The following is a 24,237-nucleotide window of genomic DNA, read 5'->3' as shown; positions in this document are numbered from 1 at the left end:
CTGAATGAAGTGTATATATTTTGTATATAGTATTAATTATATATAATAATAATAATAATAATAATAATAATAATACAAAGAAGAATGACCCATATATGGCAGACCAGTACCATTATCTTTGAATGAAATATTAATAACTCTTACAATAATCTTAATTTTAAACTATTTTTATTCTTGCATGTATGCATTTCACTATAATAACCCAAGTACATACCGTATTACGGTTAAATAATTTACTTTAATGCATTATTTCAAATATGTATACAACTTATTTAAAATGTAATATTACTGAATAATCACTATTTACTATGAATAATATATGTATACAATATTCATACAATTATGTTACTTTACAATATTATATATTTCACTTAATTAGCTTATAAGTTCATTATAATGTGTATGTAGTATGTATTAATATATTATAACTATTAAATGTCGATGGTACGCCATTTTTGCGCGGCCGAGCAGTGTGGTAGGACCCCATATTATATTTACAAATCATAATAGATAGATAGATAAATAGATAGATAGAAGCAGGGAGTCAGATAATGAGAAGGTGTTGTGTCTGCGAGAATCGAGCAGTGCTAAACATGCTTACACACTCTTAACACTGAGGAAAGCTGACGACAGCGGCCAGTAAGGAGATGATGCAGTTAGCTGTCAGCAGTCCTCTCGTGAACAAAGACCTAGTAACCATACACACACATATACACACATACTCACACACAGGCTCTTTAAGCTTTCCATCCACAAGGAACACACGTGACACACCCCTGCTACACCAGATTTTAGGAAAGAGAGTTTAGAAGGGGACAAGCGATCCTAGAGACAGGTCACGGGAGAAGGGCTTAGCGATTTGAGAGAGAGAGACAGATAGCGAGACAGGGAGGTAGCAACCCGGGACTTATACTCGTTCCGTGTGAGAGACTTGTTAATATTTCCAAGACAAATAAAAATAGTCCCATACTATTCTTTACCTCTCCTGTTACTACATGACACAGTTCTTGAGAACAACAGGAGGGACTCCATCATGCCCATATGTCTTATTAGTATTGAGGCCAGTGATGGCAGAAAATACATCAGCTGAAGAAATTTTAATGTTACCCACGAGGAAGTCAGAGGGGTAAGTGATGGAGGGACGCACTGGAATCGTCTAAGGTGGAATTGGAGGAGAAAGTCTGTGTGAAAAGATCTGCTTTATCAGTAGAAGAAATAGCTACAGAACCATCAGAGTAGAAAAGTGGAGGGAAGGATGATGAGGTAAAGTTGTTAGAAAGGTTTTTGGCAAGGTGCCAGAAGGAGCGGGAAGAATTGGAATTGGAGAGTTGAGAGCATTTAGTACGGATAAAATTATTTTTAGCAGAGCGAAGAACAGACTTAGCATGATTCCTGGCAGAAATGTAAAGATAATATGATATAGGGGTGAGTTGGCTCCGGTACCTTTTGTAGGCCCTCTCCTTGTTGCGGACAGCATTAGAACAAGCGTGATTAAACCAAGGCTTTCTTGTGTTAGAGAAAGGATACGAGAAAGGAATGTATGCTTCCATGCCCAAGAGAATAATCTCCGTAATGTGCAAGGCACACTTAGATGGCTCCCGGCCATGGAAGCAATAATCATTCCAGGGAAAATCAAAGAAGTACTGCCTCAGGGCCTCCCAATCCGCGGCTCCAAAAGGCCACAGATGACGTTCCCTGGAGGGTCCACAGGCCGTACCGGAGTGATAGGACAGGTTAAGGTGATAAGGTTGTGATCTGAGGAGCCAAAAGGAGAGAAAAGATTAACAGTGTAAGCAGAAGGATTAGTTGTTAGGAAGAGGTCAAGTATGTTGGAGCTCTCTCCAAGGCGGTCTAGGATACGTGTAGGGTGCTGTACAAGCTGCTCTAGGTCATTAAGGATAGAAAAGATGTAGGCTTGTTTTCACCAGGTGGATCAGTGAAAGGAGAGGAGAGCCAAAGATGGTGGTGAACATTGAAATCTCCTAAAACGGAGATTTCAGAGAAAGGAGAAATGGATAGAATGTGTTCCATCGTAGAAGTCGAAGAATTTTGATAGTCAGTAGAATTAGGGGATAAGTAAACAGCACAGATATATTTAGTCAGAGAATGACAGGAAAGCCGAAGCCAGAGTGTAGAGAATTCAGAAGAATCGAGTTCAGGAACACGAGAGCAAGATAAGTCATTGCGTATATATACACAACAGCCACCTTTGGCTTTGAAAAGAGTATAGAAAAAGTAGGAGGATACAGAAAAGGGTTTGCTGTCAATTGCCTCAGACAGCTGAGTCTCAGTTAGAAAAAGAAGGTGAGGTGTGGAGGAGGAGAGGTTGTGCCCAACAGAGCGAAAGTTAGAGGAAAGGCCGTGAATGTTGCAGAAATGAAAAAGAGTTAGACAGTGGTTCCAGGCAGCTCAAGTCGTCATCGGGAGAGGGGCGGAATGTGGGGGCATTTATGGTCCCCTCCCCTGGGGACTCCAAGGCTGAATGTTTAAACACTATGATTTTTTTGAATTTTTGAAAAGGAAGTGTAGTGTGTACTGTGCATGTAGTTGGTGTACATAGTTAGAAAAATTTATTTTGGAGAGCATGCTGGCCTACTCTCTGTGTAACTGAGACACTGAAAAAGTTCAGCAAAGGAGGATGGTCAGGAACTAGTCCTGAGGGCTGATGAAACGGGAGCTCCAGCACTCCCTGTCATCAGCTTTCCATCCACCTCGGGAGTACTTAGTTCTCTTCCCCTCTATCTCGGTAGCTACATTTTCGACATTGTTACCCTCTCATTTTCTTCCGTAGGTTTCACTCTTTCCTTCTCTTTCTTTCTAACCCTCGTCTCTTTGCACACTCGTCCACCTCCATTTTGTCAGTGGGACCCGGTGATGCACGGAATAGACACGTCTAAGTTGCGGTTTAGAAAACCTGAACGAATAAACGCTTTGACAAATTTTGTTTCGTCACAGGACCCTTTTTATCTAGCCCTAGAACTGGCGATCTGGATGCAAAACCGACAGTTATAGTAGATCGTATTCGATGGGAATATTAGAACTTAGAAAGTGATTGTATGAGCTTATCTCCTTCATGGGCCGATCGGCATTAGTCAAAAGCTTTCTTTCCACACGAATACACACTCTTTTTTCCTCATTTCTCTTCCACTCCTACTATGTTTATCCTCTTGCCTCATTTTCTCTTCCACTCCTACTATCTTTACTTCCTCTTGCATCATTTTCTTTGCTCTTTCCCCTAATCTTCTCTTTCAAGCTCACCCCATATCATCTTTCCCTTAACCTCTGTTCGTTACTTCTCATCCTTCTTTTCCTCCTTTCCATAATCTCATCCTTCCCCCTCTCTCCTGATCAATAGGATTGTGTCTTTTATATTTAAATACTATCACTCTCTAAAGAATGCAGTTAAACTTTGGAATGTCCTCAGAAACGAACAGGTCTTTGATAAGCATATGTAACCATTTCAGTTCAAAAATTCTCTCTAAAACTAAAACAAATTACATATAGCTGGTGAGAATAATATTAAAATGATGTCCTTTGCCTGATGTCTTTCATGACCAAGATATTCATATTATCTTACTGTGCATAGAACAGCTCTGGTCATTAGTTTACAAGAATTAATACAGGCTTTTCCTTGTTTCAGCCGAAAGTCCCCAGCATCGTTTGGTATCATGTCCACTACACTCTCCTCCTCCCTAAATAGTGACATTTATAACTCTGCTGATATCATTTTCGTACAAATGAGAGAGAGAGAGAGAGAGAGAGAGAGACCCTCGGACCTAGGTAATTAAGGAACAACAACAGAGACAGGAGGCAATGCCTACCAACACTGAATACAAAGTGAACCTAATGGCCAAGTATGAAAAAGAATTTTTACCAATTTTTACTACAGTCATGTCTGATTAGCAAAGAATTATTAGTAATAATTTTTTTATGGCAAACTTGCTTTAATTTAACGTTTGCGCATATTTGTGAAGTGTTCGGTAGGATAATGGGCGATGGTATACCGGTAAGTATAAACAAATTATCGTACAGATGCCTCAAGTCCAACAACGTTTACGAATACGACCCCAGGAAAGCAAAAGAACCTCAAGTGACTTCTTTTACCTCTCGATTGACGTCGCTATTGTATTTTTGATACTGCCAGACAATCATACGTAAATCTTTGAGAGCAGAGTTCAGAAACCATCTCCCTTTAGATCAGACGCCATATCCATATCTTTGTAAACGGTTAGAGTTTTTATTGGTGTAAAGAACCACACAGACCGTATATGTGGAATCAACCAGAAGTCAGCTTGACAAGTTTAGATAATACCAAAATGTCCATACACCACATCCAATATGGATATCGCTATATATGGGTGAAACAAAAGAATGTAAACAACATTTATAATCGTGAATGCTAAAGTTATTCTTGTGCCTAGGTACATATTTTGGGCGTGACTCATATTATATTAAAACTGATAATGCTTAGCAAAAGAAATCTAATATGGTTGCCGTGTGAAGGACCTGAAAGCGAATATTTTATGAGGTAGAGGCAGTGACTGGAATTGGCTGGATGAAGAAATTTGGTGTCCATTGTTAGACAAATCTTATGTAGGTTTCGTAAATGATTTATTATTCAGAACTAGAAAGAGCCACTGCATGGAGGTGACATCTATTTTTCTAGGAAACAGTGAACACCAGTACTTTATAAATACCAGTACAAAAACATTAAAATACTAGAAGAGACCCTCTACTGCCAGTAATAGAAAAGTTACACGTAAAAAAAAAAAAAAAAAGCTATGTAACAACCAAAGTATTTGACGAACATCACGTTATCAATTAAATTAAATTCCTCCTTATCCTATAACCCTCCTTTTTTCCCCTCCCCTACTCGTTCCCTCCCTATAGAATATTCTTGTTATCCACGACTGGATGTTGTTTGATGGTTGTTAAAGTCTTCTGGTAAGATTCTTTAATGCTGTCTGCCATGTCCTGTTCGGCTTGTGAAGGGCCGAGAGGAATGATTCACTGGCAACCTTGCTATTTACACTGTTCAACAAGTATATAAATTTTGTTGATAACGGATGCGTCTGCATTGACAGATTATCTGTTTTCTGTTTTTAGTCATGACTGTCTCCATTTTGTCATTTCACTCCTTCTTCCTTTAAGTAACATATGTCCAGTGGGTAGATGCAGAATCCTCCCCAAAAATCTGGCACATGGAATAAAAAACGTGGGTGACTTGTTTGTATAAGTGTTTTGAGTACCCAGCATGCCAACAGGTAGGAAGAGATATTAAATCCAACTCGGTTATCATTTGAATTCATATAACGCCTACAGGTTTGCTGTTCATTGTGACAATTATGCACGCTCATGCACACACCTTTCTTATGCCTACAAACAACTACTTCCTGCCTCCAGGTCTACTTTTGTTTCGTACCTATGCCAGAACAAGTTATGTACAGTAAATGCCTTCGTTGAAATTATTAGCTGTAAAGAAGTACAGTAACATGAGATTGTGACAGAACTGCCTAAACAATCTCCTTCACACAATGGCCCAAGGAATAGACAGCCAATGATAATATTCATGATTTGGCAGTTTAACCAAAACCTACTCGTCGGATACGTATAAGGATCATAGAGGTACACCGTAAACTCTCATCCTCCACTGAGATACTCCTTCAACAAGACAGTTCATGTCGTTCTGAAGGCTCGCATTGCTATCTGTAAGTTCTCTTCGTTTAGAATATTGGTTAGTCCCCTATAGGATTCTTCCAAAATCACTCCCAGGCCGGACCAATTCATGAGACTTGTCTTACACCTCAGTAAGGATATTTGTATACAATTATCGGTAGGATCTGATATGATGTTTTCCCTTGTTCAGTAACTGACCATTTGATTTGTTAGGCTACTATTTACATCTACATGTCAAGCTACGAGTACATTTGGACATACGAGGTGTTCTGCATAAAAGATATGGTCATAATTTTACCCATAATAGACAACATCAATCGTTTGCATTTTCTGAGATATGCCAAAATTAGTCAAACTGACAACTGATCCCAAGATTGCCAGGCATATGGTCTGTTAATTTACTTGAACTCTGTCTAATCAAACACTTAACAGTCTGTTCCGTGACACACACATATGTACCCACTGCAGATACTGAATACATGCTAGTGTTGTGCTCAGAACTAGTTTAATGATATTATTAGCGAATTTTATGACATATGGAGAAAGTCGTAGTGGAAGGTCAGTAAAGTCTGTTTTAATGAAATTCAAAAAATGACACTGGACTCTATCACAGCCTGGGATGGAATGCACGTCCTTTTTCGAACGTAAATGACTTCTCTAACCACTTGACTATCTCCTCGCACACTCCTGCCACACTGTCCTTTCCATCTCTTCATGCAAAAACCTATTTGCACTCTGTGTCTTAAGATCTTTTAACTGTCCTAGGCAACTGAGGGACGTGAACTCTGCTGATAATCCCTTTAGCCTGAGGGCATTATTCTTATTGCAGGCAGTGATAGCTAAACTGGTATTGTTTTCAATTTGTCTGTCTGTCATTTTATTTGTTTACAAGTTAACTTCTTAGCCGCTCAAAATATCATCACAGAATTATACACGTCTGTAGTAGAGATGAAAATCAATGCGTTCGAAATTGGTGAAAGCAGATCAAGGTCTGTGTCTCTGTTACTATGAAAACTCCGCAACCGCTCAAGATGTCATCATAAAATTTTACAAGTGTGTCGTAGGGATTAAAACCTCCTACGAGATCGACATTGGTCAAAGTAGGTCAAGGTCAGGGTAATATTCCCAGCCGCGCTAGATATGTATTGGCCCTCGGCTAGTGTGATTCCCCCCTTGGGGAGGCCTCTAGTTTTATTTTCTATTTTCTGTTATGTGGAGGCTTTATTCACTTTGGTAAAATTCCGTGGTAGTGAAGAAAGTAATGTAGGCTGAATATAAACTTTCCTTTTTCATACAAATCTGTGTTAAACTGAATGAATTAACTAAGGCATAGCAAAAATAACATAATATCACCCGTAGGCTGGGGTTGTTAGCATACCCTGAGACTATGGCGGCAGAGGGTTAAAGGTTCAGTAACATTGTATGCAGGGTGTGCCAAAACACTGATGGGATTACAGCAGATTACTGAGTGTGAAAGTCTTAACAATTATATGCATCTATTGAGGTAGTTTTGAACTTGAAAAAGAGCTTCCCTTTCTCATCCCTACAGGTAATGGTGATATTTCAATAACTAGTCAACTGTAAATGACTAATGTGTAGACCTGCTGTATACTGGGGAGTCCTGCGCTGTATGTACATTTGCCAAAATCAAGAGATGTTTCAGAGGAGCAGGACATTAAAACCTCCGATACGATGACACACTGTTATATTTCATTACTGCCACCTCCAGATGCTTTTATTTAATTTAGAAAAGATGTCTCATAGTGAAGCGTTTAAGCAATATCCTATGCCAATATTAAAATGATTTCGTAGGTACATTTTACAGGCAATATTCGTAATATTCAAATAAAATAAGATCCCAGTCACCAGAAATATCAAGCAGCGAGAAGGCTGACTAACTGCTCACTTAGCTTTATTATAGCCCATGAAAGGTCGTGCTAGTCTCTCCCATGAGGTGAAAATGATGTAGCAACACTGTTGCACAAAGAACCAAATGAGTAGTTCTCTCATTCTTTGAGACACTCTTTCTTTTAACCCATTATCACCCAAGGGTTATTGTGTGAGGAATTGGCTGGAAGGGTTCTAAGCGCACTGTCGTCCGTCTGTAGGCTCATAATCGTGAACCTCATAGGTCACTGCCCCAGGGATTCCTTGCTTATCGACTTTTGAAAATGCCAAGTTCCGCCCTATGCTGAGGACACTGGGCACAAACTGATATATTTGCCAGTGCTTAACCCATTAGCTCCTAGGGTTCCTGTATGAGGGATTGTGCTGGAAGAGTACTAAACGTATTGCCCTCCGCCTATAGGCTTATAGCCACGAGGTTTCCTTCATTATTAACCTTCCCCGCCTTGAAGAAGCTCGGGGACGGGTATTGTTTTCTCTCTGTTTGTCTGTTTTTCTGTCTGTCTTACTATTTGATTGACTGTTAACAACTTTACGTGAATACTACAGGTGCGATTCTGAATAAAATTACAAGGACGATTGGCGACGAAATTATGGTCACCTGATTAAATTTTGAGCCAAATTGGGCCAAAGCACAGGCTGTAGGTCCCAAAAATATTAAAAAAAAAAAAAACTTTTTTTTCGCCATAACTCCTTTCAAATTCGACATATCGACATGAAACCAAAACCTAAAGATGTATCTTTCAAATCTGCATCCTATAATATGCCTCATTACATCAGATGGGGTCACCTCGCCCCGCAGTTGCGGCACAGGGGTCATCGTCAGGTGGGTCGGGCCTAAAATTTCAAATCGGCATAAAATCATCAATTATAACAATTTACTCCAAAATTGATATGTGACATCTTTGACTGGATATCCTGTTGTGTTTACACATCAGCACTAAAATGACTGCCGTGGACGGGTTTGCTAGGCCTTGGCACCACTTCTTGTTAACTGTTGAAAATGCCCAGTCCCGTTCTATACTGAGGACACTGGGCACAAATGGGTTAGTAACTCATATTTGTAAACAGGTCATATCATGCTGCACTTCGCTTGTAGTTAAAACGTCCATGTTAGAAAAATATGAAAAACAAAGAGCATTACGGAATGATATGGCTAATACAACATTTATGGAACGGTTTTTATGAAATGTCCCAAATCATCGATTGTAAATCCCAGTAACTGGCTGTAAGCCTCACAGTGATGACGTCTTTTATTCTTTTTGTATACTGCTTCATAATAAAAGGTTAGATATAACATACTTTATCACCTTCATATATAGAGCTTGTTTCTAAATTTAAGAATATTGTTTTAAGCCTGACTTCAAATAAAAAAACTATTGCAATACGCTTTCAATACAGACAGCCCCACTACCGAAGAACACTCGAGGGTGAGATGACTTGGGCAGGGAGAGCGCAGGCAGAAATATTAGGATAACTTGGAGGGAGAGTGGAAAGGAAAAGAGGGAAGTGACATAGGTAAGGGGAAAAGAAAGGGGAAGGGCAAGAGTTAGGAGACAGAAAAAGAAAAGATGAGAGAGAGAGAGAGAGAGAGAGAGAGAGAGAGAGAGAGAGAGAGAGAGAGAGAGAGATAACAGAACGAAACACCGAAAAGGGAAGGACGGAGGCCAAGGGTTTTGGATAAGTGGTGGGAGGAAGGGCACTCATTCGCTCGCAGGAAACACCATGGGACACATATTCACTCACACTCCTACTTACACACGCAGGCCCGTCCTTGCAAGCCATCAGGCAGCGAGTTTTTCTCTCCTAAGTGTCTGCTGGTAGGAGCGATGGGTGGGAGAGAGGAAAAGAATGCAATGGGGAAGAAAGGAGAGAGGAAAGAGCGAACAGCCTCAAAGGAAACTGCAAGTGAAAGGAAAACTCTGGTAACTGCATATTTTAAAAGATGCATAAAAACAGAAATAAAGAGAGAGAGAGAGAGAGAGAGAGAGAGAGAGAGAGAGAGAGAGAGAGAGACGATTACCGTAAAACCAATAAAAAAACAAAAAGGGAAAACAAAAGATGCAAAGAAAGGCCAGGAAATTGCGATCGAGTGAGGCAGAGGAAATCCAGTTAAGAGGGGGATGATGAAGCGGAGAGTCTGAGAGTAAAGTAAGAAGGAGTAACAGGAGGCAAGAAAAAGTGTCAAAGAAAGATTGAAGGAAGAACAGAGCTGGATGGAAAATGAGGTGAATGGGAGAGCTGCAGAAGAAAGAGATGGAAAGACTGTAAGCGGTATAGAAAAACTGATAAATAAAGAATGAGATGAATGGGAGAGCTGCAGAAGAAAGAGATGGAAAGACTGTAAGCGGTATAGAAAAACTGATAAATAAAGAATGAGATGAGAACAACGATGAGAAAAGAGATGGCAAGCAGACAGATAAATGGAGAGAGAGAGAGAGAGAGAGAGAGAGAGAGAGAGAGAGAGAGAGAGAGAGAGAGAGAGAGAGAGAGAGAGAGAGAGAGAGAGAGAGAGAGAGAGAGAGAGAGGACATCTATTTTTCTAGGAAACAGTGAACACCAGTAATTTATAAATATCAAATCAATCAATCAATCAATCATTTCCTGTGGCACCCTCGGGGATGCATAGGGCCTCAATGAACTCACACCACCACATCCTATCTTGTGCTAACTCCTCAAGATCTCCCCAACACTCATCTCCAGCTTCCCGTCTCATTGTCCTCACCCACGTCTCTTTTGGCCTTCCTCTACCTCTCCTACCAGGTGCCACCCACCCTGGTGTACCTCGTACTATTCCCTGTCTCCTATACACATGTCCTAGCCACTTCCATCGTGAGAATCTAACATATTCATCGATCGGCTGCACTCCCGTTATTTCTCTAATTCTACTATTTGGTATCCTTTCCCACCACTTAACTCCTAATATTCTTCTAAGTGCTTTATTTTCAAACACCAAGAATTTATTTTCCATAGTCACTGTGCTGTACCAAGACTCGTGTCCATAAATTAAGATACTCCTAACCATTACCTTATAAAGTTTGATTTTTGTATGCGCAGAGAAATTGTTATTATTCCAAATATTTTTAAGCATTCCCATTGCCTGATTAGCCTTCTTTAACCTTTCCTCGAATTCAAGGTTCAAAGAACCATCCTTGGCTAAATAAGTACCTAAATATTTAAACCTATCAACTTGCTTTACAACCATACCTCCAATTACACATTCCTGCGCATTTTCCATATTCATATTGATTATTTCAGTTTTTCCACAATTAATAACCAAACCCACCTTGCGACCTTCACTCACCAAACAGTCCAACACTCTCTGCATCTCTTCTGGCCCATCACAAATCAAAACTATATCATCTGCATAATCTAAATCCAAAAGTTTCCTGTTCTCTCCCCCAAAGTATACCTGCACCGGTTTCTGTTCCAACACGTTTCATAATGTAATCAATGACCAATATAAATAGTAAAGGCGATAGAACACCACCTTGAATTACTCCGGACTTGACTTCAAACGAATCACTCAGACAACCATCAACCATCACTTTACAAAATGTGTCCTCATGCATGTTCATAATGACCCTCACAAACTCCTCTGGTATTCCATAATGTCTCATGATCTTCCCCATAGACTCTCTCGAAACACTATCAAAAGCCTTTTCAAAATCAACAAAACAAAGACTTAACGGTACTCTCATTTCATTAACTTGCTGCATCAAATGCCTAACTATAAAGATCTGATCATTGCAACCACGTCCCTTTCTAAAACCAGCCTGTTCATCCCTCAGAATACCCTCAACCACCGGCTCCAACCTATTTAACAACACTCTACTGAAAACTTTCAAAGCTATCGATGACAAAGAGATTCCCCTCCAATTACCACATTCACTCAGGTCTCCCTTCTTCGGAACTTTAACAATTACACCATTCTTCCAAACTGATGGTAGTAACCCCGTCACCCATATCTTATTGAACAGCTTGGTCAAGATCATTATTAATCTATCCCCCTCCACTTTAAACATTTCCGGAAATAAACCATCCTCCCCTGGTGCCTTATTATTCTTTAACTGTTTTACTGCTTTCTCCACTTCTGCAAGCCTCAACTCTCCTGTTTCTATATTTAAATCTTCCTGAGCAGACGGTATATCCTCTTCTGGTGGTATTGGTCTATTAAGAACTGTCTCAAAATGCTCTTTCCATCTATTTTTAATATCTCCATCTTTGGTCAATAAATTTCCTTCCCTGTCTCTAATTGGTATTTCCTTGCGTTTACCTGCATTACCACTCAGTTCTCTAATCGATTCATATGCTATTCTTTGACTCTGTCCATCATTTTTGTTTATTAGGATTTCAGTCTCTGCAACCTTTTCATCCACACATCTTCTTTTATCTCTCCTAGCTAACCTTCTTACTTCTGAATTCAAACTCCAGTACGCAGCTCTTGCTAATTCAATCTCTCGTTCATCAACGCATTGCATCTCACTCCTCAATTTAGCCTCACCTCTCTTTTTTATCACATCCAAATATCAAAACAAAACAAAAAAATATTATAAAAGACCCTCTACTGCTAGTAACAGAAAAGTTACACGTAAAAAAAAAAAAAAACAAGATATGTGCCAACCAAATTATCTGACGAACATCACGTTATCAATTTAATTTAATTCCTCCTTATCCTCTAATCCTCCTTTTCCCCTCTCCCCCACTCGTTCCCTCCCTATAGAATATTCTTGTTATCCACGACTGGACGTTGTATGATGATTGTTAAAGTCTTCTTGTAAGATTCTTTAATGCTGTCTGCCATGTCATGTTCGACTTGTGATGGGCCTGCAGGAATGATTCACTGGCAACCTTGCTATTTACATTGTTGAACAAGTCTATTAATTTTGTTGATAACGGATGCGGCTGCACTGACAGATTATCTGCTATCTGTTTTCAGTCCCGATTGTCTCCATTTTGTCATTTTACTCCTTCTTCCTTATTTTGTCATTTTACTCCTTCTTCCTTTAAGTAACCTATATGTCCAGGAGGTAGATGCAGAATCCTCCTCAAAAAGCTGGCACATGGAATAAAAAACTTGGGTGACTTGTTTGCATAAGTGTTTTGAGTACCCAGCATGCCAAGAGTTAGGAAGAGATATTCAATCCAATTCGGCTATCATTTGGATTCATATAACGCCTACAGGTTTGCTGTTCATTGTGAATAATTATGCACGCTCATGAACACACACCCTTCTTATGCCTACAAACAACTACCTCCTGCCTCCAGGTCTACTTTTGTTTCGTGCCTATGCCAGAACAAGTTATGTAAATGCCATTGTTGAAGTTATTAGCTGTAAAGAAGTACAGTAACATGAGATTGTGACAGAACTGCTTAAACAATCTCCTTCACACAATGGTCCAAGGAATAGACAGCCAATGATAATGTGCTTGATTTGGCAGTTTGACCAAAACTTACACGTCGGATACTTCTAAGGATAGTAGAGGTACATTGGAAACTCTCGTCCTTCACTGAGATACTCCCTCAACAAGACAGTGCATGTCATTCTGAAGGCTCGCATTGCTCTCAGAAAGTTCTCTCCGTTTGGAATACTGGTTAGTCCCCTATAGGATGAATCCTATAGGGGACTAACTATCTTCACCAAACTACATGCACAGTACACACTACACTTCCTATTCAAAATTTACCTAAAATGGCGTCGTTATATCAAGCCTCGGAGTCCCCAGGGGGGGGGACCATAAATGCCCCCACCATCTGCCCCTCTCCCGGTGACGACTCAAGGTGCCTGGAACCACTGTTTGACTCTCTTCTTCTTCATTTCTGCAACATTCGCGGCCTTTCCTCTAACTTTCGCTCTGTTGAGCACCACCTCTCCTCCTCTAAACCTCACCTTCTTTTTCTAACGGAGACTCAGCTGTCTGAGGCAACTGACAGCAAACCCTTTTCTGTATCCTCCTACTTTCTCTATACTCATTTCAAAGCCAAAGGTGGCTGTTGTGTATATATACGCAACGACTTATCTTGCTCTCGTGTTCCTGAACTTGATTCTTCTGAATTCTCCACACTCTGGCTTCGGCTTTCCTGTCATTCTCTGACTAAATATATATGTGCTGTTTACTTATCCCCTAATTCTACTGACTATCAAAAATTCTTCGACTATCTTACTTCTACGATGGAACACATTCTATCCATTTCTCCTTTCTCTGAAATCTCCATTCTTGGAGATTTCAATGTTCACCACCACCTTTGGCTCTCCTCTCCTTTCACGGATCCACCTGGTGAACAAACCTACATCTTTTCTATCCTTAATGACCTAGAGCAGCTTGTACAGCACCCTACCCGTATCCCTGACCGCCTTGGAGAGAGCTCCAACATACTTGACCTCTTCCTCACAACTAATCCTTCTGCTTACTCTGTTAATCTTTTCTCTCCGTTGGGCTCCTCCGATCACAACCTTATTACCTTAACCTGTCCTATCACTCCGGTACAGCCTGTGGACCCTCCAGGGAAATGTCGTCCGTGGCATTTTGGAGCCGCAGACTGGGAGGCCCTCAGGCAGTACTTCTTTGATTTTCCCTGGAATGATTATTGCTTCCATGGCCGTGAGCCATCTGAGTGTGCCTTGCGCATTACGGAGGTTATTCTCTCGGGCATGGAAGCATACATTCCTTTCTCATATCCTTTGACTAACGCATGAAAGCCTTGGTTTAATCACGCTTGTTCTAATGCTGTCCGCAACAAGGAGAGGGCCTACAAAAGGTACCGGAGCCAACCCACCCCTGAATCACATCATCTTTACGTTTCTGCCCGGAATCGTGCTAAGTCTGTTCTTCGCTCTACTAAAAATAATTTTATCCATACTAAATGCTCTCAACTCTCCAACTCGAATTCTTCCTGCTCCTTCTGGCATCTTGCCAAAAATCTTTCTAACAACTTTACCTCATCATCCTTCCCTCCTCTTTTCTACTCTGATGGTTCTGTAGCTATTTCTTCTACTGATAAAGCAGATCTCTTCGCACAGACTTTCTCCTCCAATTCTACCTTAGACGATTCCGGTGCTGTTCCTCCATCACTTCCCCCCTCTGACTTCCTCATGGCTGACATTAAAATTTCTTCAGTTGATGTATTTTCTGCCATCACTGGCCTCAGTACTAACAAGGCATATGGGCCTGATGGGGTCCCTCCTGTTGTTCTCAAGAACTGTGCTTCTGTGCTTACACCCTGCCTAGGCAAACTCTTTCGTCTTTGTCTGTCAACTTGTACCTTTCCTTCTTGCTGGAAGTTTGCTCTCATTCAGCCAGTTCCAAAGAAGGGTGACCACTCCCAACCCTCCAACTATCGTCCAATTGCTTTAACGTCCTGTATTTCAAAAGTTTTTGAGTCAATTCTTAATAGAAAAATTTTAAGGCATCTTTCCTATCACAACCTTCTTTCCGATCGTCAGTATGGGTTCCGTCAGGGACGCTCCACTGGCGATCTTCTCACCTACCTTTCAGACTCCTGGTCATCCTCCTTTCGGGACTTTGGCGAAAGCTTTGCCATTGCACTTGACATCTCAAAGGCTTTCGATCGAGTCTGGCATAAATCTTTAATTTCCAAACTGCCCTCCTACGGTTTCTATTCTTCTATCTGTGCCTTCATCGCTAGCTTCCTTTCTGGTCGTTCTATAGCCGCTGTTGTAGACGGCCATCGTTCTTCTCCTAGATCTATCAACAGTGGTGTTTCTCAGGGCTCTGTCCTATCACCAACTCTCTTCCTTTTATTCATCAATGATCTTCTAAGCTGTACATCTAACCATATCCACTCATATGCTGATGACTCCACCCTTCACCTTTCCATTCGGTTCCCGCAACGCCCATCTCAACAGTTACTTCAACAAACAAGGGATGAGGCTATGGCACACCTAATGTCTGACTTGGCTCGTATCTCTGACTGGGGTAAAAATAATATGGTTGTCTTTAATGCATCTAAGACTCAGTTCTTACACCTATCAACCCGACACAATCTTCCACAGGTATACCCACTAATGTTTAATAATATTCAGCTTAATTCTGCATCATCCTTGAACATGCTTGGGGTTTCATTTACTCGGGACTTATCTTGGAAAGATCATATTACATCTCTTGTAAAATCTGCTTCCAAGAGATTGGGTGTGCTAAGCCGACTCCGCTCTTTCTTTACCCCTGCGCAATTGTGGAGTACAACTCTCATGTGTGGGGTGGCTCCCCACATACAGCTCTTCTCAATAGGGTGGAGTCAAAGGCTTTTCGTCTCATTAACTCTCTTCCTCTTACTGACTCCCTTCAACCTCTGTCTCTTCGCCGCACTGTTGCATCTTTATCTCTTTTCTATCGCTACTTTAATGGTCACTGCTCCTCTGAACTGTCTGCTTGCATTCCTCCACCTCTATGACGGGCGCGTAGCACCCGTCTGGCAGCAAACTCTCATCCTTTTTCTGTCCAACTCTCTAATGCAAGAGTTAACCGTTACTCCCAGTCTTTCATTTATGCAACAGGTCAGCTCTGGAACTGTCTCCCTCTGTCTGTATTTCCTGCTGCCTATGATCTCCAGTCTTTCAAACGCAGTGTGTCCAGGCATCTCAAAATGATCGGATCTTGAATTTGGCTGTATATTGTATTTTGTTTTTCTCTTGGAGGGAACTGTTACTGCGGGCTCATGGCCTTTGGTTCCTTCTTCCTCGCATAAAAAAAAAAAAAATCCAAAAACACTCACAGGCTGGACCAATTCGTCAGACTTGTCATACACCTGAGTGAGGATATCCGTGTACAATTATCGGTAGGATCTGATATGATGTTTTCCCTTGTTCAGTCTCTGACCATTTGATTTGTTAGGCTACTATTTACAACTATATGTTAAGCTACGAGTACATTTGGACATACGAGGTGTTCTGCATAAAAGTTATGATCATAATTTTACCCATAATAGACAACATCTATCGTTTGCATTTTCTGAGATATGCCAAAATATGTCAAACTGACTAATGATCCCAAGAGTGCCATATGGTTTCTTAATTTACTTGTTGAACTCTATCTAATCGAACACTTAACAGTCCGTTCCATGACACACACCTTCATATGTACCCACTGCAGATACTGAATACATGCTAGTGTTGTGTTCAGAACTAGTTTAAAGATATTTTTAGCTAATTTTATTACATATGGAAAACGTCGTCGTGGAAGGCCAGTAAAGTCTATTTTAACCCGAGGTGTACCGACGACGTATAGATGTGTCACCACGTTTTGTCACGGTGACACCCGACGACGTATCCTTATGTTTTGCAATTGGGAGGTCCATGATTTGCACATTTCTCAAGTTTCATGGGTGATTTTTGGTAGGTATATGTGGGAGACCTTCTTCTACCCAACGCCAGGCGGGGATGATGCCTGGCCCCTACCTGACCCCCCCTCCCCCGCACACCATTTCCTCGGTAACTCACTTGTTATCAGTGACCCGGCCAGTAAAAGCATGTCGCACCATGGTCTCTCCAATGATGAAATTCAAGGCGAAAGTGATTCCTGAGGTGGAGGACAAATGAAGAAATAAGCCAGAGGAAGAAACAAGCAGAAGTGATGAGGCGATAATGTCGTAAATGAAGGTGCCATATGTTGATGTTCTTGGTGATTGAACAACGCTTATATTGCCTATAATACTGTCTGAAAACCAATATACTCCTGTACTTCATATAAATTTGTACCAAATAAATAAATAATTATCTAAGCAGTTATGAATAGTTAGAAATAGCTACCCCTCCCATAGAAAACATTTTCTCTTGAGCCTGGCCTGAGAGAACACAGTAACAAGGTAAAGGTACTCTTACTTCTACCATATTTCTAAACTCAACTGAGCACTTTCTCTCTGAATTTTTGATGTTTCTCATAAAAAGCGGAGGTTTTAGCCAAAAAAAAAAAAAAAAAAATGAAAATCTGATGGGATTGGGGAGGGTCATTGGTGAAAAATCTGTCTGGAAGCGGCTGGTTAATGATATTCATAACATGATGCTGGGCTCTATCACAGCCTGGGATGGAATTCACGTCCTTTTTCGAACGTAAATGACTTCTCTAACCACTTGACTATCTCCTCGCACACTCCTGCCACACTGTCCTTTCCATCTCTTCATGAAAAAACCTATTTGCACTCTGTATCTTAAGATCTTTTAACTGTCCTAGGCAACTGAGGGACGTGAACTCTGCTGGTAATTCCTTTAGCCTGAGGGCATTATTCTTACTGCAGGCAGTGATAGCGAAACTGGTATTGTTTTCAATTTCCCTGTCTGTCATTATATTTGTTAACAAGATAACTTTACAGCTGCTCAAAATATCATCACAAAATTATGCACGTCTGTAGTAGTGATGAAAATCTCCTACGAGATCGAAATTGTTGAAAGTAGGTCAAGGTCTGTGCGTCTGTTACCATGATGACTTTGCAACCGCTCAAGGTATCATCACAAAATTTTACAAGTGTGTAGTAGGGATGAAAATCTCCTACGGGTTCGAAATTGGTCAAAGTAGGTCAAGGTCAGGGTAATATTCTGAGCAGCACTAGATATGTATTGCCTCGTGGCTGGTGTGATTCCTCCCTTTGGGAGGCCAGTAGTTTTATTTTCTATTTTCTGTTATGTGGAGGCTTTATTCAGTTTGGAAAAATTCCTTGATAGTGAAGAAATTAATGTAGGATGAATATAATCTTTCCTTTTTCACACAAATCTGTGTTGAACTGAATGAATGAACCAAGGCATAGCAAAAATAACATAAAATCACCCGTAGGCTAGGGTTGTTAGCATGCCCTAAGACTATGGCATCAGAGGGTTAAAGGTTCAGTTACATTGTATGCAGGGTGTGCCAAAACACTGATGGGATTACAGCAGATTGCTGAGTGTGAAAGTCTTAACAAAATGATATGCATCTATTGAGATAGTTTTGAACTTGACAAAGAGCGTCCATATCTCATCCCTACAGGTAATAGTGGTATTTCAACACTCCTTGCTCAGACGCTGTCTGGTTCGGAGCTCTGGCCACTCTCTCTCTCAGACTGGACTTAGTCTCATTTACTGAGGTTGATTTTTGCCAGTTTTTCCTTGTTTTTGGCTCTTTTGGACTTAGTCTCCAGCACAGAGAGTGAATTTCCTTCTCTTTCTGTGCTTTGGCTCTGACTCTGTCTCTGACAGACAGCCACTGCTTGACTGTGAGAGTGTTTGTGTAGTGTGTTTGTGTGTGTGTGTGTGTGTGTGTGTGTGTGTGTGTGTGTGTGTGTGTGTGTGTGTGTTTTTTTTTTGGCCTGCCGTTAGTGTCCCTCGCTGTAGTACGACGCCGAACCCTGAAGGGGTGCCGTTAGGGCACTTCCATGAAGGGGGGCCATTAGGGCCTGGTTAAAGGAGGCAGTGAGGGCGGCTCTTATAGATTAGGGAAGTCCCGAAAGGGGCAGTGGCGGGGCCTCCCACGTCGCCCTTTAGAGGGCGGGGAGCATAGGTTGCCCGTCACTGTAGGGAACTAGGCCATTTTTACGGTTTATTGCTTTCCATTTTCAGAGTGAGTGTTGGTGTACCTGTCTGGGTGTCTGTGTGAGTGACGTCTGTGTGTGTTTGTGTGTCTGTGTGAGTGACATCTGTGTGTGTTTGTGTGTCTGTCCCTCAGGGACATGGGAAGGACGCAGATCCCCCGGCCCACGGGCCCAGCCCGTCAAACCCCTTCCCAGCAGAGGACGCCTCGCCCTGCTGCCATGCCAGGCGCGAAGCGGGAGCGGCGTCGCTCAGACGCTAGCTCCCACTCGTCGACCCCTGGCAACGCCTCTGCCTCCTCCTTCTCTTAGGCTTAAGGGGACTGTTCCCCGCGCACGGCATGTCGCCTCAGGCCCCCCTTCCACTTCGGCACGTGCAACCAAGGTTGCACGTGTGCATGAGGCGATGGAGGACGATGCTTCGGCTCCTCCTCCTGTTCCCAGAGCTAAGGCACAGACCTCTGGTGCGACCCATCCAACTGCCTCTCCCTCTGAGTGCCCGCGCAGTCAGGCACCAACCTCTGCCAAGGTGTCACCACCTACTGCCTCGGCTGCACACGATGCAGCCTGTGCTGCGATTGCACCAGCTACTGTTGCCTCTCTTGCTGGAGCTGCCCCTTCTGCTACGCCCGTCGACTCTCCTGACGCCGACGGTTTCATCCCTGTGACACGAAAAACACGACGAGCGCCACAGGGAAACGCTCACGCTCCTGCATACAGGACTTTGGTGCCACGGCAGCATCCCTCTGCAACTCGCCCTTCAGTCTCAGTTGTGCCTCCTCCTCCTCCTCGCTCGTCCTTCCCGGCCTTTCGCGTTCCTCTCCAGGAAGGATACGAGACCAGCTACGATGCAGTAGCGGCGTTGGAGAACCACCTGCCAGGCCTCGTGGCCGCGAATCGCTATGGCCGAGACAACAGCTGCGTGCTGATCCCCACCGAGGAGGAGTCATACCTTCGGCTGAGGGCAGTGGCAGAGGAGGAAGCACCCATAATAAAGATAGTGGAGCTGTCTCCAGGAGGACAAACTGTCAAGGCAACAGTCATGGGATATCCCCGGCGTATGCCGGTGGATATCCTCTTACGGCACCCTCTTGTCGAGGCAGCAGAGCGCTGCCAGACTCAGAGGACACGGGAGGAGACGCTGCAGGTCTGTGTGACCCTCCGCGGGCCTCTAGTGCGGTCCCTCGACCTGGGCAATTGGGGCACTTTTCATCTCCGCCCCTTCACGCCAGAACCGCTGCGCTGCTACCGGTGCCAACGCTTCAGGCATCATCGTGCCACCTGCAACCGCCCCGTCATCTGCGGTATGTGCAGTGGAGCGCACGACACAGACCAATGCCTGAAACGGTTCAAGGCGAAGGAACCGGTTGCTGCCAAGTGCCCCAACTGCTCAGGGAAACATCACGCCTGGCACCGCAATTGCCCTGCGAGACTTCGCCGCGTGGAACAGGGTCGGGAGAGACAGGTTGCATTCGTGCAAGAGCAACAGGCCGCCAGTGCAACTCCAGCTCCCCCCGCCACTTTCATATGGGGACAACAACGCCGCCCTCTTGCTTCGCGCCCACAAGCCTTCCGCGATCAAGACTTTCCTCCCTTGCCCTCAGCTCTCACGGTGAGCCAGACCACTGCAGAGGTTCACTACCCACCGCAGTCCAGCCTCTCATCGCCACCCAGCCCGACGCTCAGTCCGCCATCTACGACTTTGCCACCAAAACCCAGCTCAGCGCCCTGCCCACCCACTGCCCCTGCTCAACCTGTCATAACATTCACACAGGAGGACATGAGAGATCTGGGATCTCAAATCGCCGTGGCTGTTGCCAAAGCAGTGTCCCTAAAGCTGGGTATCACCATAAAGGCGGCTGCGATCAGCTCTGCTGCAGATCGCATAATAGACGAGGCGATCTCCAGGAAGCTGGAAGGCCTTGGTGCCAGGCCTGCCCCTTGCCACCTTACTCACTCTTCAAGGGGGAAACGGGCTTCCCCACGCAAGCCAGCCCGCTCCTTCAAGCGGTCCAAGCCCCGCAGTTCAGCAGCTCTATCTGCAGCCCCTCACCGGACCCAACCTTGCCCCCTTCAAAGAGACGAGTCTCCACCCTCGGTGGAGACAATTACGGACATAACCTCAACTCAGACATCGGAGGCAGGTCGTCTCTGTCTCTCCCCAGACAGCAGGACTCCTCCTCCCTTAGACTCCTCCAGTGGAACTGGTTAGGAGCACGGCACAAGCTCCCACTCTTGCAGGAGGCGGCCGAGAGGGACCGCCCCCATGTCATCCTACTGCAGGAGACCCTGCTCCCAGACGGTTCCACATTTCGTCTCCCAGGTTACACCACCCATCTCCTCCCGTACATTCGTGGCGCCACACGGGGATGTGCCGTTCTGGTTCGGGACCACATCGCGTGCACGGATCGTGAACCCCCTCCTTTCTGTGGACCTGATGTGGAGGTTCAAGGTGTGGTTCTCCATCTGGCTACGTCGCCCCTTACGGTATATAATGTCTACCGGAGCCAGAGGGGCACCCTGGAGTTGGGAGATCTGTTCTCCCAGGCTGCCAGGGGAGCCGTATACATAGGGGGCGACTTTAACGCCCACCACGCCTTTCTATCTTCGCCTCTTCAGTCCAACGAAGCAGGACGGCACATCTCTTTGGTTCTGGAGGAGATGGGTGGTGTCTTCCTATTAAATGATGTGGCAGAACCCACCCATATTCGGGGAGGTCGCCTCGATCTCTCCCTTGTGTCAGCACCACTTGCGGCCTTGGCGTCGTGGTCACTCCACCCCCACCTTGCGAGTGATCACTTTGCCCTTATGGTTGACCTGCCTCTTGCTCCCCTCCCGCCACCCCCACCTCCACCACCACGGTGGGACCTACACCGGGCGGACTGGACGGCCTTTGCCCATGCTCTCACAACGGCCTTTGAGACATCCCCTCCTGCCTCAGACCTCGAGAGCAGAGCGGATCAGGTAGCAAGTGCTTTTGCACAAGCTGCCTCTCTTGCTATCCCGTTGCGGCAGCGCTCGACAAGGTGCTACCGAGACGGCTGGATCTACTGCGACAGGGTCAAGGAACTGAACCGGAGGCTCAATGCAGCGCGCAAGCAGTACCGACGGCGCCGTACATCTCTGCACCGCCGGTACCTGGTTGCTGTTACACGGCATGTGACTTCCGAGAAGCGCCGCCTTAGGGAGGAGGCGTGGATCAGATGGTGTCGTACCCTAGACTCTCACTCCACTCTCCGCGAGATGTGGAGGAGAATCAGGTCCGTCTCTGATCCACGCCCTCCTCGCCCTCCCTCCCATCCTGACCCTGCCGCTGAGGTCAGCCGTCTTGCTCAGCACTTTGCCGACCGCTCTGCATCTTCCAATCTCCCGCAGTCTGTCAGAGCCCTGCAGGCGCAGCTGTCCTCCTCTCGTGTTATAGCTATCCAGGCAGCGTGTAATAGGCCTGACCCTGCTGATTGTCCAGTCACCAGTGGTGAGCTTCAGAAAGCTCTGCAACGCAGGGAGGACACTGCACCGGGGCTTGATGGGCTCACATACTCTGTTCTATCACAGGCTGGAGATTGTGGTAGCAAGCGACTGCTTGATCTGCTTAACCTCTCGTGGTCTGAGGGGCGTCTGCCGAGGTCGTGGAAGGCGGCTGTCATTCACCCGATTCCGAAGCCTCGTGATCCCACTGCCATGCGCCCCATCTCCCTTCTCAGCTGTGTTGCCAAGACAGCTGAGAGGGTTGTGCGGGCTCGTCTTGCTTGGCGGCTGGGACCACTGCACCCAAGGATTTACGCTTACCATCCTGGCAGGAGTACCACTCATTGCCTTGCGTCTCTCCTTGGGGAGCTGAGGGGAGGAAAGGGAATGGCTGTCTTCCTCGACCTCGAAAAGGCATTTGAACTGGCAAACGCCACTGTTATACTTGCAGCTCTTGCAGCAAGGGGTGTAGGAGGCAGGCTCCTATCTTGGATCAAGGATTTTTTCCATGATCGATCTGCGGGGGTCCGTTTTCAGGGGCATCTCTCAGCTTTTCATCTCCATCCCAATGGCACCCCCCAGGGGAGCGTCTTAAGCCCTCTACTTTTTAACATCTTAATGGAGGGGCTTTTAACCGTCGATTATGAGCCAGGCATCTCTCTCCTCTGCTATGCAGATGATTTGGCCCTGGTCTTCACACGCCGAGATTGCTTCTCCCAGGCGTACTATGCCCTGTCTCGACTCCATGCCAAATGCAACGAGCTTGGATTGAAAATCAATCTGGAAAAAACAAAGTGTCTGCCATTCGGCCTCCGTCCCCCAGACTTTCCATTGCTTCTCGGGGGTCACCAGCTTACTCTTGTCACTACACACCAGTATCTGGGGGTCTGGTTTGACCAGGGCCTAACCTTTGCAAGCCACGTCAGATACCTACGGGAACGTGCTTCCACCCGCCTCACTGCTCTCCGGTACCTTTCAAAAAGGAGCTTGGGGGCATCGTTTTCTGTCCTCCGCACGTTTTACATTCACTCCATAAGATCCCTGGTGGACTACGGAGCAATCTGTATGACTGGTCTCTCCCCACCTATCTCCAAGTCCTTGGAAGTTCTACAAAACAATGCTCTACGTATCATGCTCGGAGCTCCACCTTGGACCCGTCTAGTGAATTTGCGTTTGGAGAGTGGGCTGTCATCACTGACGCACCGCATTGCGCTACGCGCAGCAACAATCACACTCCAGCTGGTGCAGCGCCAGCCTGATCTACCTGTCTCAACCCTGCTCAAACGACTTTTGGGCCATCCACCTGAGGCGCTCCCTCAACGTGACTGGGCCCGAACCACAGCTGCCACCATTCACAATTTGGGAGCTGCTCCAAGCTTGTGCCAAGACCCTGATTCTCCTTTCCCTGGCTTTGAAGATCCACCACCTTGGACTCCACTCCCTTTCCATATCATCAGTCCATCAGAGGCCAAACCTCGCTTTTCTATTCCCGCCATGATTCGTCAGGATGGTCTTAGTCGGGTGGCTGCTTTAGACTCCCCAGGTTCGGCCACCTACTTTACTGACGGCTCTGTTTCTCCTGATGGCTCTGCTGGATCTGCTTTTGTCGTGGGGAATTTGGTTGAATCATGGCGCCTCTCCCCAGGAGTGTCTGCCTTCCAAACAGAGCTTGCA

The sequence above is a fragment of the Coenobita brevimanus genome, chromosome 45 (genome assembly GCF_032717465.1).
Source record: "Coenobita brevimanus isolate Jiangsu-jjx chromosome 45, ASM3271746v2, whole genome shotgun sequence".
Classification (NCBI taxonomy): Eukaryota; Metazoa; Arthropoda; class Malacostraca; order Decapoda; family Coenobitidae; genus Coenobita; species Coenobita brevimanus.
Note: the sequence above shows the minus strand (reverse complement) of the source record.